Below are 13914 nucleotides of genomic sequence, written 5' to 3' on the forward strand. Positions count from 1 at the left end.
CAACTGAAATTGGGGGGAAGAAATTAATGGGGAAGAAACCCACATTTCACTTCATGTTCATCTTCAGGTTCTCCTTTGCAGATGAGTTGCCTGCAGAACTGGAGATAATTGAAAAATGGCAGTTTCTATTTTTTCTGATGTCTATAATTTTTAAACTCCTAACACATTTTCCAGTCGTTTTACAATAAAGCATGATGGGATTTTTATTTCTGAGTACATTCTGGTTTTAGAAGATAATTTTTCTTTCTTCAGTAAAAGGTTAATGTAAGATCTAATTCCTACTCTGAAAAACCTTTAACAATAGCTGATAGAAAACTTAATTACTGTTATATTGTCTAAACAGGTAAAAAATGTTTGCAGAAGGAAATATTAATCTATAACTCTGCTTTTCAAATGCTTGGTATAAACTTGCTTACTCACACAGTTCATATTTAAATTGTGAATATGAGTAGAAAAGTTTCTTTATGAAATGATCGATCTTTACATTTTCTTCATCTAAGCCAAGTCTATTATTTGGCGAAAAGCTAAATTAAGAAAGTCTTTTAAAAATAAAAACCTGAAAATATTTTTTTAGATATCAAATTTGACAATGTTTTCAAATTCGTATTTTCATTTGTCTATAAAGTGCACTAATGTTTAGATTAAACTATTTTCTGGTAAATTTAAATTCTGATGCATTAGTGTTTGTGTTTTTTTAAATAATGGAATAAATATGGAAAATATCAAAGGAAAATGGAATAGTTCTACATGCAGTGCTTTCTGACTTTTAACTAGTTCAGTAAATCATTCAATGCTAATGATGGGGAAATTTATTCCAGGATACGTTGAATGGATTCTCATAGATTTATAAATTTAGTTTAGTGACATTAAAGGATGCTGTGTGACTGTGACTCAGTTGTTTTCTTTGTGGTGAACACTAAGTTTCAATTAAAAGTTTGTCTGGTTAATGATTTATTTCTTTCTGAAGACATTCAGACAGAAGAAGAGCACTTCTATTAAATTAAAGATAAAACTGAATACAAATTAAGAAAAACATTTTAAGAACATTTAAAAAGCATCCTCAAACATATAAAATACAGAATTGTTTACCAGAACCCAGAGAAATTCAGCAAATAGTCACAGATTAAATGTAATATTGAAAATTATGAGGCAATGGTTGAGAAGCTAAATGATTTTGTTGTATTGCTGCTCACTCTGAAGAGTAGTTGGGAGGATGAATCACTACTTAAAGGAAAAAGAGATTGGAGGGCTTTTCTAAAACTGCTTTGTGGTCTAAGGAGGTCTTACAGTAGTTGAACGTTAGCAATTGCAAAGATAAAGTTCTCTTTACTTATGAGATTTCTGGACTTTGCTATGGTTTATAAGATCTTGGTAAAGAGACCAGTGAGAATGGAAAGTGATTTCTAATTCTTAAGAAATGTACCCAAAAGTCTGACTCCTGTTCTGTGTTAAGGGGATTGTAGAAACTGTAGCAGATAGTAAAATTATTAGTGATGTAGCAGGAAGAAGCCACACATTTTTTTTTTTGTGGAGATGCATCTTCTTTGAAAACTTCCTAACTGTTTTCTTAGATAGAAGAAAGAAGTGATAAACCTAGGGACTGAAAGGTGTCTAAATGAAATTTAGCTGGTTTGAAACAAGAGGTAGGAAAAGGATTAAAAACAAATTTAAAAACATCTGTTTTTAACCCTGGTAACTTATTAAATCATAAGGAAGAGTGGGGATGTGAAAAAGTAAATTTCTGCACTGCATAGAAAGTCTCCTGGGTTGTCACAATGATCTATATTAAAACCCCTGCTTGTCATTTCCTTAAGTTATATAGTAAAGAGATGAATAAAGTATAGAACAAAAGTGGCACAAATTTATTCGTAATAATCCATGTAAATGAAGAGGTATCAGGAAAACTGCAGTTATATCTCCCTCAGGAACTGGGCAATAGAAAGTTGTTGTGAAATTTAGTGCAGAGAAATGAAATTCTACGCCCACAGTGTGAATTACTCTGGCTATACATATATTAATGGACTATAAATGTCCTTTTACCATTCAGAAAGGAGGACCTGAGATAGTTATGACTATTTTTCTGAAAACATAAACTTGTTAAATTAGCAGCTGAGGGCAGAAAATACAGTTATAACTTTGTAATTCCAGCTTGTGGCCATTATTTGAATACCGAGGCTACATGTACAAAAGCATTTTAGTTTCTTTTAGTGATACGATTCTGATGCTTCTCATCATCATCACTTGCTAAACTTTGAGTTACCTCACAGAGCAGCCTCAAAACACAGAAAATGACTTCCTGTTTAATGAAGCTGAACCTTCTAGTGCTATTCATCTGCTTGTAAGTGCTAGGCTATGCGACTTAGTCTGCAGTACTCCCCAGCTATTCCCACATGAATGTAACATGGATGTTGTTTCCTTTACTGCTCTTGAGTTCATAGAATCATAGAATGGCTTGGGTTGGGAGGAACCTTCAACTTTGTCTAGTTCCAACTCCCTGCTGAGAGCAGGGCTGCCACACATTAGCTCGGGCTGCCCAGGGCTCCATCCAACCTGGCCTTGAGCACCTCCAGGGATGCGGCACCCACAGCCTCTCTGAGCAGTTTTTTCTTCCACTGTGGGAATGCACCACTGGCTGGATACATGGTGCTTGTCATTCCATCTCTGAGACACTGTAATAAAAACAGCCATTGTATGTGACTGAGCAGAGGAGCAAGATTCTGTATAAGCATAGTCAAGGATCTGTCTAGTGGAGATATGAATATGGGAGAGGTGAAGATGAAAGAGTACTTATTAGTCCTGAAGAACTAGAATATACTCATCAGGGAGTCAATCAACTCACTAGTGAAGCTTAGTTAAAACCAGTGGCTAATATATCAGTAATATTCAGAGAAACTTCTCAGACTTTGAAAATGTAATGATGAGTGGATTTCAAGGTACTTTGAAAAGCGGAATTCTGTCATTATCTCTATTTCAGCATGGAAAATTGAAATATGAAAAAGCAAAGGTGCTTGCCCCAAGGTGATGGAGGAGAAAAATGGCTATAACATTGAAATATGTTAACTAAACTCCATTTCTGTATGCCCTGCTACAAATGAGAGTCAAAGCTTTGCCTGGGAATAATAGTAGATGATTCAGGCTCTCCATTCCTTACTAGTAAGGGTGTCTGAGATATATGACTGGTAGTTGTATGGTTAGTACTGAAACAATTTAGACAAAGTAGAAAACAGGAAAATGCCTTCATTATTTCAATTAGAAAAGTAGGCTATGTATAATGAATTCAGACAGGAAAACTGTTCCAGTTTAGGTTCAGAGAAAGGTGAATTGGGGCTGTTTCTGAGAGGAGATGAAATAAACAACACAGCATAAGTAGAAGAACTGTGCAGATGGTGAAGGTCTGTTATTTATTAACTGCTTAAATTATTTTAGCTTTGTAACTAGCTACTATTAGGAAGGAGAAGATAGGACTTTTTTAATGGAGTGAGTGATATTTTAACAATTATGCTTAGAAAATTTAAATATGAGGCAGTAGAACTCACTGGTACCGAGGAACATGATAGGTGTCCATCTTCCATGAGATTTATTCTTACTAAGGAAAATCTGTTCTGACACTAGAGGTCCCTTTGATCTAGTCAGTAGCGATGGTATACCTCAAAGCTGGAGATTAAAAATAAACAAAATCAAATAAAATGCATAACAATTTTTTTTTTTTTTTTTTTTTTTTTACCATCCACGCACATAAGGTACCAATGGAGCAGAGATAAATCTCAGGGGAGCATCAGGAGAAGGAAGTATCACAAGCCTTTCTAAAAAGTAATTAGGTTGTGAAATTGCTGGGATTTATATATGATTTTTGATGAAGCAGTGTAGATTTCAGATGTGTTTTGATTTTATTTTACCTAGGTCATGTAAAAGCTTATTACTTTTCATGTATGTTCCGTGAAACAAATGAATTTCTCAGGTATGGAAATGGATTTAGATGGCAGGACACACAAACAAGCGTACTGGAGCATACTGTAAACTGTTTTCTGTGCTGTAACTTCTCATGCAAATTTTGTGTAAATCTAGACTCATTTCTCTGTATCTTTTTTCTTCTCCCATCTTTTACTGAGCCACTGGTCTAATGGATTATGGGCAACTCGGGAGATATTTTGTCTAAGCATGTTCTTACTGATACACACTCAATAATTGGAAATTCTCTGACCTTTCTTGAGTAGACTTTACCTTGGTTTATCTAGCCCTGGGTTTTTTTTTGTTGTTGTTGTTTATTTTTTGTAGATTTTAAGCTGTGTGAAAGTTTTATAAAGAAAATATTCAACGTCAGGTTTTGAATGCTCTGAATTAGAATTACATTTCAGAAGAGATTGACTTCAAGAAGTTTTAAAACAGTGTTTAAATCGTCCTTTCATTCTGAAGCCTTTCCTCTTAATTTATAATTTCTAGACTGTGTCTAATAATATAATAGTTAGACTCTCACAAAGACTCTTTGAACTGATGAGACTACGTGCATTGAGATATTTAAACTATCTCAAAGTGCCAAAGGTTTCCAAACATCCATGTAAACACCTTTACATGTGACTTCAAATAAAAGACCAGAAATTTGCAGTCTTATCTGCATCCCAAAAAGTGAAATTTTAAGGAGAGTGATTTTTTTTGAAAGAATCATAACAAAAAAAACCCCTGAATTTGGCAGTGTGGGGTGATTAAACAATGAAAGAAAACACAATTTATTGATTCCTGAATAGTTAAAGGTTAGGCTTCCAGACTGTCTTCAGGGGCTTTTTTTAAGCACTGCCTATTTCATGTGCCGTATAAGCATGTTGTGTGTCCTTATGAGTGAGACATCCAGTTAAACCCATGTTTAACAAGCAAATATATATATTTTTTCCCATTGAGCCCACTCTTTAATTTTACCATTAGTAGAATAAATAACATAGAAAGTATTCCCTTTTCTGCTTACTCCATTGCTACTCTAACTGTCCTCGTTCTGGCTGTGTGTCCTGCTGAAAACCAGCTCTCTCTCATCCTCTTGCACTCTCCTTACCTCCAGAGCTGAGGTTTGGGGGATCCTTGCTAACTCAGCCTGGGAATCATCTATTTTCTCTGACCAGTCAATTCAAGTTCAAGCTTGTTATGCTCCATCCCTCATTAGCAAACAGCTATTTAACTGCCTCAGGTCTTCACACTAATCACTGTGGTTGTCCTTTAGATCTTTCCTTGGTGCTGTTTCAGTTTATCGGCAGTGTTCAGCCTGTTGTGCATTAAGGACAGCTGGCTGGCAATCTATCACGTTGCTTTATGCACTGCAACACAGTTTGACTGACGCAAACTGACATGATCCCACACTTGGTAGCACAACATGACAGCTTAAAATATGGGAGTGGGTCATATCAGCCCTCTTTACACTCCTTACTTATTTCATACCCAAATTCACCTCTTTTCTTCTTTAAAACAAAAACACCTCTTCCCTTCAAGAAGGAAAAAAAAACCCAAATCCTTGATTAATTACATCAATTTCTTTGCTTCAGGAGTGGACAATTCTGAATCTGGCTATTTATATGAAAATTTAGTATTACTAATCCTTTTTTAAAAAATATTTCTTCTAGTCTTTGTTCTGTATCAAAGCTTGGGGGGGATGAAAGCTGGCAGAGAGGGATAAGGCAGGTGGGAACCGCTCTGAGGACAAAACACAAATGTCTGAATTCTGTTTTAATTTTCTGTTCTGTTCTGTACAACCCAAGGCTCTTAGTCACTTAGGCTAGATTATTAAAGGCACTGCCAAGCTTTCATTTGAATAAATAAAGCTTAATCTTTAATTCCTTTAAATATTTTTAGTCTCTAGGTAGTTTTAATTTCTCTTAGGCCAAGGTTTCCTTTTTGGAAATTCACTGTATTCTTTGGAAGTGTTACACTGACAACTGAGGGAAGATGTACGGAATGTATCACTTCTTTTCCCTATTCCAGTACATTCCAGGCTTATTAAGTACTGACAAAGTTCCAGTAAGAAACTTTAAGAATTCTCTTATTCTTTTTAAGTTCTTCATTTTGGTATCCCAGTAAGAATTCTTTGGTTTCTTACACTTACTCTGCAGGTGAAGATGCCTTTAGTCAGAGTGGGTTATCTACCTACAAGCCATCTGTGTTGTGACTTCATTTCAAGTGTGGTCTGGTCACTGGAAGTTGAATTTATGGCAGTTCGTAACACTGAAGAAGCTTTTTACGCTTAGTAATATTATTACTATTTTTAACCAGTCTGATACTTACATGGTATATATAGAAATTCCCATTCTGTTGCAGATGGACTTTCATAGAATCGTAGACTCACAGAATTATTTGAGTTGGAAGGGACCCTTAAAGGCCATCTGTTCCAACTCCCCTGCGAAGAATAGGGACACCTACAGCTCCATCAGGGTGCTCAGAGCCCCATCCAGCCTGAACATGTCTTAGGTTATGGAACTTCGGCCACCTCTCTGGGCAACAACTTTTATTCCTCTTCTTCAGTTTTGGCCATCATAAACTTACGATTTTTAAGTACCATCCTCTATTTCAAAGCTGAGAAAGATTTCCTGTCTCTAAGCACACATCCACTGGCTTTTTCACATTTTTGCAGCCTCCATAGTTGTGGTTATTTGAGGAGAAAAAAATTTCTACGTTAGCAGTTGTGCCGAATATTTATCCATTACTTTTACCCATAATTAAATTATTTGCTTAATTTCAACTAATTAATTAAAAATCCTTTTATATTCAAATTAAGACACTAGACTTGCAATAAGATAAGCTTCTCTGAGTCAGGCAGGAATGAAATCATATTTCCTGTGTCTCATATTGAACCTAAAAGGGAAAGTGTGGGAGAGCACATTTGAAACAAAAGAAAAATGAAGCCATGAGAAAAATACCTGTAGCTGTCTCTGTTAGTTGTAGAGCAGTTGGTCCAGATGACCTGTAAGCATGCCTTCCAACTAAAACAATTCTATGCTTGTGTGATACGCTGTGGTATTCAAAACTCACACATTCTAAATTCTGTCACTTTTTGAATTTATGCATAAATAGATTCCTAAATGGAGCTACTAGTAAAAGAAGCATAAATCATACTTAATAATTGAATGCTGCTTTCACGCATCTAAAATTTGGGGTCATGTCTGCCTGACTTGTTGCATCTGGCGGAGAGTAATAATTAGGTTCTCTCATAGGAATGGGATTTACAATAATTGTCTTTGCAGACATTAACATCCCTTCAAGAAATTTCAGATACTTTTTTTTTTTATTGATATAAATAAAAAAAAGCTCTTTGGAAGCCAGATGAACCCTGCTGATATATTCTTGCAGAGAATCTTTCCTTCTAGTCCCAGATCAGTTTGGACTAGAATTGCATGACCCACTTCTTTTTTTGTTTTGACAGTCCCCAACACGTGTTATAATTTTTACTTGGTAGGAAGGTTCTGCAGCCTATTATGATTCCAAATCTTAAAGTAAATAAATCCAAAAAAGCTGAAAGAACATTAAAACCACATTTGTTTACATAGAAAATTAAATGTTTTACTAAAAACATCAGAATGATTTTGTCTAAACAGTTTCCCTATAGTCAGCCCTGTCTAAACCCGTTAAAAGGACAAGACTCTTGCCTACATATATTTGTACAGGAGGAGATTGCATGCTATTAGCTCTTATAGAAACTCTATTTGTTCTCTTTGGGTAAGCCAAATGTAAGCCAAAGAAGAGGAAATTAGAACATCTTGTTTTGGCCTTTTGAACACACTTCAATTTCATTTTGAAAACAAAATCACAGTACAGCTAGTGTATGTCCCTTACTTTTCTGCACCTTGTTTTACCTTGTCAGATGCTTTAAAAACATCTAAAAAGGATTGAATACAGGAAGGGTTTTGCCCTCATTCATGTGTTGTTTTTAGGAATGGCATCTAGGATGAAGAATGAATATCTGCTAATGTAGGGGAGGAGGTCAAATAAAGGTTTCTGTTTGTGTTAGTTGAATAAAGCCCAGATATATTTTTGTAGAAAACTGTTAAGCCAGTTCTAGCTATGTAGTGCTAGGATAGAAAAGAAAAAATTCTGATAGGGACCAAATTTGCAATGTTATCATGTGGGGAAAAATACATTCTTGACCCTCAGTTTATGTCCTGAAAAATAAAACCTGATAGAAGTTGTCAGTTTTATCTTAAGCTGCCGAGCTATGAGGATTATTTCAGCAGAGGATCTTAATATGGGTCTCTGCCTTTGCAGGAGAAAAGACACTTATGTAAGGGAGCTGTGAGAGCTTTAAGAATTAAAATCCAGTTAAACTTCAGACTTTGTGTATGGATGCACTTGCAGAATTCACACAGACACTGCTAAATTTTCCAAACTTTTTTAGCTTTTTTTTTTTTTTTTTTAATCCAAAAAAACAAGTAAAAGTTCAAAAGCCTGACCTGACTGTAGCTTTTGTTAGTCTGCTGTAGTCTCTGCTGAGAGAGGGCAGCAGGAAGGTGACAACTGTGGCTGCGAAGTTCCAGTTCCCATCAGGAGTATTTGTCACCTTGCATCCCCAATACCTCTGTCCCAAGGGGTACTTCTCTAAGGCTACAGGGCAGATAAAGGAAGCAGCAGAGATGTTGTGTCAGATCTCAGAGGTCCTCCTCCTTTACATAGCGATAAGGAAGATCTCTTGTTGATCTGTAGTAGATCCGTCCCCTACCTCAGTCAGTGGAAGTGGACAAGGGGACAAGTTAGGGTGGTATGTGCTGGAGTGCAGCTGCAGTTGGGGTGAGTTTCCCTCTCTCCGCCACACTGGAGCTGACTGGCAGGTTTGTGACTTATTGGTGAGAAGTCTGGATGAGCATGATGGTCACACAGCTTCTGTTTCTTTGGGGTAGGGGTAAAACCGAAGTAATGAGGAGAGAAATCTACGAGTGTCATGTCATTTGTATGCTCAGAGAAGGGTGGTGTAACTGGTAAAGGGACTTATGAGGAGTGGCTGAGGGATCTGGGACTGTTTAGTCAGAAGATGAGGTTCATGGGAGACCTTATCACACTACAGTGACCTGAAAGGAGGTTGGGAGGTGGGAGTCAGCCTCTTCTTCCAGATAACAGTAACAGGACAAGCAGGAATTGTCTCAGGTTGTGCCAGGGGATGTTCAGGTTGGATATTAGGAAAAATTTATTTTCAGAAAGAATGGTGAAGGATTGGAGCAGGATACCCAGGGAGGTGGTGGAGTTGCCGTCCCTGGAGGTGTTCAAGAAAAGACTAGATACGGCACTGAGGCATATAGTCATGAGCATCCACAGGTATGAGTTGATCTTATTGGTCTTTCCAACTTTAATTATTCTATCATTCTATGCAAGTGCAGCATGTCACCTGCAGATGAATGGGAACATCTGTGTGGTCAATGAGAAGAACAAAAATGGGGAAATGGGTGCTATCTGACTAAAGTATTACTCTACTTCATGCTGTCAGTCCACTGCTGTTATTCAGGTTACTGGGGAGCAATTTTTCACTCTCCTCTGGAAACATCCCCACTGCTGGCCATGTGTTTACTGGCCTAAAGGTGTCCGGTTTTTGAGGAAATACTGTTAAACTGATTTGGACAGAGAAACAAGGAAGAGGAGGGTTTTGAGCTTTCAAAGAGCGTCATAGAATAGTTTGAGTTGGAAGGGACCCTTAAAGGCCATTTCTTTCAACTCTCCTGCAATGAACAGGGACACTTACAGCTCAGTCAGGTGCTCAGAGCCCCTGTTCAGTTTGACCTTAATTGTCTCCAGGGACAGGGCATCCATCGCCTCTCTATGCAACCTGTTCCAGTGCCTCACTATCCCTGTCATAGAAAACTTTTTCCTCATATTCATTCTAAATCTCCCCTCATGTAGTTTGAAACCATTTCACCTTGTCCTATCACTACAGACCCAAATGATGCCAGGAGAGAGGGTCAGTAACATGGTCAGGATATGAGCTGGTCATGACTTTTTAATTCCTGAGAAAGCCTTTGGAGGACAGTACTGAAGTCTTCTGGAAAAGAGTCCCGTGTTATGTTTCCTCTGCTTCAAATATCAGAGTTGCAGGGTGCTTTGTTTCACAGGTAAAGCTTTGCAACAAGTAGTTTGAAAAACTGTTTTCTATTTGTCTGTCTTCAGCAAGGTCTCTAGGAAAAGGAGGCTATGTACTACCATGCTGGGAGAGACTAAATCTAGGAGACAACAAAAAGAAGATTTAGCCAAAGTCAAGTTGACTGTGTGGCAACAATAAACCAACGTGCTGCCCTTTCAGATCTTCCACAACTTGCTGTATGTGAAGAATCAGAGCTACAACAATTGGCAGGGCAGTATAGATAAGATTTATAGATTCATAGAATTGTTACCTTGGGAAATGGGCATCAGAGCCTGAAGCCTATCATCATACCTCTATCTCAGCATTCCTCAGGGAGAAGGTAGGACCAACCAAGAGAGGGAAAACTGATGACACACTGCAGTGGAACTCTAGTGGGAGTTCATGGTGTAAAGCAAAACTTGATAGGATGTTTGTCAGGTTTCTTTTCTGCTGGAGAAGTAGGCAATGGCTTCTGGTTACAGGAAAGATTATGAGGATGGTTGATATTTGTTTTGTGTAGAAGATAAACAGGAGAAATGAGACACATGAAATTGTTTTCACTTGTTCTGATAGGTTTTCCAGCAAAAAAAATGAGGGAATGGCAGAGATTGATGACTGAAAATGACTTAAACAATTAAGGGGAAAAAGAGAAAGGAATTCATAATCATAGACCTCACTAATCAGTCCTAGGTACCTGTGTTAAACACCTTTCTAATCACAGCTACAGCTGTTTGCTTCACTAGGTGGGACTTCATCAATCTGAAATACCAACTTTAATTTTTTAGTTGATTATGGTTGTGAAAGTTCTTTCTGACATGTTTTTAGGAGTCTTAGAGATTTCTGTCTTTCCGAAACTAGGAAATAATTTATTTTTGTTCATTTTCAAAGAATTGTCCTCAAGATATTCATTGTAAGACATCTGCCTGTGGCCAGTTGTCCAGTAATACTATCCACATTTGAAACTTCTTAATGAAGTGTCTTACCAGGCCCTGGAAAATCTCAGTGGGCAGCCTTTGATTTCCCAGTGTTAGCATAAACTATGTGTGCAGATTGAATGGTTCCTTATTTCTACTATCAAGATCTTTAAACTGCAGCCAGAGAGTCTCGAAGCGGCTGGGAATGTTGCCTTTCCAGTCATCACCAGCTCAGCATTAAATATTGGCCTAACTGACGTAACCTTCCATTTTAATTACAAATCAGTCATATTCACCCTCACAGTATCTTCTTTAAGGATTTAATTTAGATCTATTGAGATATGATTTTTATGGTAATGAAGTATCAGTAAAATTATATTTTGGGGGGGTTTATGTTAATGTAGAAATCATTTAATAGTAGTTGTGTAATTAGTTTAAAATTATGTAAGCATTTCATGTGTAATTAGATTTTTCTTTTAAATGGATTAATTTCATATGGAATATTAAAGCACTGAGCTGTCACACACTATAAGAAAATAGCATGCACAATGAAGCAGAGTTCTTAGTAAACACTCATTAGAATACTTTTTAAATGATCCAGTATTTAGAAAGATTTGTTACTGGAAGACTCAAAAGTCATGAATTTTGAACATGTGTTTATTAAGCTCTAACACCTTAGATACAGCAGTTTCCATTGAATGTAGGTCCCAGAATAGGAGCAGAATTTTGCATATGCTGTGGTATCTAAATAGAATCTGAGAATGTTGGGAAGATTATGGAAGCACTCCAGTATAATAATAAGAAAATTCAACATATTATGGATAAAATAAATATAATTCTGTTTGTACATTATAAGGAAATATGTCTATATGCCATTTATGGATAAAAGATAACAATAAAAAAAAGAATAGCTTTTATTTTTCCTCCTTAAATATTCTATTTCTCTCTCAAAAAAAAAAAAAAGAAAAAAAGAAAAACAAAAATAGAAAAATAGAGCAAACTACACAAAAAGGGAACATGAGAAAGATTTCTTACTTTTTTGTTGTTAGTAGATTGAAATTTCCTCATAGAACCAAGTTAAAATAATAAGTTTTTGGGAATTACAAATAAATGAAGAAACATTTTGAAACATCTTATCTGTAGTTAATCATATAACATTAAGAACAAAGACCAAATTTCTTCAAAGTTCCCAGCTTTCCCTTTCATGCAAAACAAAATCTTTTCTGGGTTCATCAGTTCAAATACCATTCAATTTATAACTGGATTTTTCTCCTCCACTCTCCCCATCCCATATTATTTCAGCAGCTTTGGCCTATGGAAGTTTCTTGGGAAAAAATTGTTTCTTCTTTTTGTCAATCATATATATATTAAAATTTTGAGCTAATCAGGATTTCATATTTCAGGCTCATAGTCACTCAAACTCAGCCACTACTGTATTTTGTTTAAAAGGAAGCCTGGAACTGTTTATGCACTGGTAGATGAAAGCAGTTTTGATATCCTCATGTGTTCAGGTAGACATGTAGTAAGTAAGCGTTCTTCCTATTTCTGGGCTTGAAATCATGAAAAGGAGATCATAGAATCACAGAATGGCTTTCATTGGAAGGAACCTCAAAGATCACCTAGTTCCAAACCTTGCTGTAGAAAGGGTCGGCAACTGCTAGGTCAAGATTGGATTATGGATGTTACAAGAACTGTGCCTTTTTCAGAGCTGAAAGAGTGTTGTTTCTGCCATACTCCTCTGCTGCTATCTGTCTAGTTGTGACACTGTTTTTTTCTTCTGCTCATTTCCAAAAGAACTGGCTGAATTTTCAGGGTTTTGATGGTAGCCAAGGAGCTCCACTAGGTTATTATGTGTTACCAGCCCAGCTTCTGAGCTGGGATGGCCATGCTGGAAATTATTGTTACATGCGGCAAACACAATTTAAGAAAGCTTGTGTCACCTTTCAGTGAGAATTAACTCTGCCAAATGTAGTTATTTCTAGATTAAGAATACATACATGGTCGTCATAATTCTGGTATCACTGATCTTCATTAAGAGAAAGTAGTCTTTTGCATCCTGAGGATGTATGTATCAAATACTTTGTAACCATTCAGACATTATATAAATGAAAGAATGTGAATTGATCTGGGTGTGTTTATTAGTGGAATCGCATGTACAGAAAACATTTCATAAAAGTCATAGAATCATTAAGATTGGAGGAGACCTCTGAGATCATTTAGTCCAACTGTCAGCCCATTCCCACTGTGCTCACTAAAACTGCTTCCTGAGTTCCACATCTCCACTGGAATACCCCCAGCACCTGCCTGGGCAGTCTATGCCAGCACATCACCACTCTTTCTGAGAAAAAGCTTTTCCTAATATCCAATCTGAACTTCCCTACTGCACCTTGAGGCCATTAACTCTCATCCTAGAATGTTCCATTGCTGTGCAAGAGAGCCAGACATCAGAGCCTGACTGAACAGGGTATATAAAATAACTTGTATTACATACCCTTATTTTGTCAACATGTAATGCATTGTCTGGCATATCACATCAGAGAGCTTCCTTAGCTGATGCAGAAAGCTATTATTAGTTTCTTCCAATGCAAAGTTTCTCCAGAGTCCTCTCTGCTATAAAATAAGGCAATAAATGAGATCTTGACGAACAGCAGATTATATTTATTGGCAGTTACATTTATTTTTCTATCATTAATATAAAACATGAAGTATTAATACATCAACTTTTATGTATGTGACTGTAACCATATTTTTCCAGCCTGTGCACAGGGCTGTATTTTAGACTCATGAGCTGTGTGGGAAAAGGCCCTCTTACTGTCTCTGAATAACTCCTAGCACAATAGAGCCTGAAGAATTATTTGTGCCTTTGGGCACTACAATCCTGTTAGTATGGAACATCTGAAATATGTTATGTATTATGGAATTGAAAAT

The sequence above is a fragment of the Meleagris gallopavo genome, chromosome 7, assembly GCF_905368555.1.
Source record: "Meleagris gallopavo chromosome 7, MGAL_WU_HG_1.1, whole genome shotgun sequence".
Taxonomy (NCBI): domain Eukaryota; kingdom Metazoa; phylum Chordata; class Aves; order Galliformes; family Phasianidae; genus Meleagris; species Meleagris gallopavo.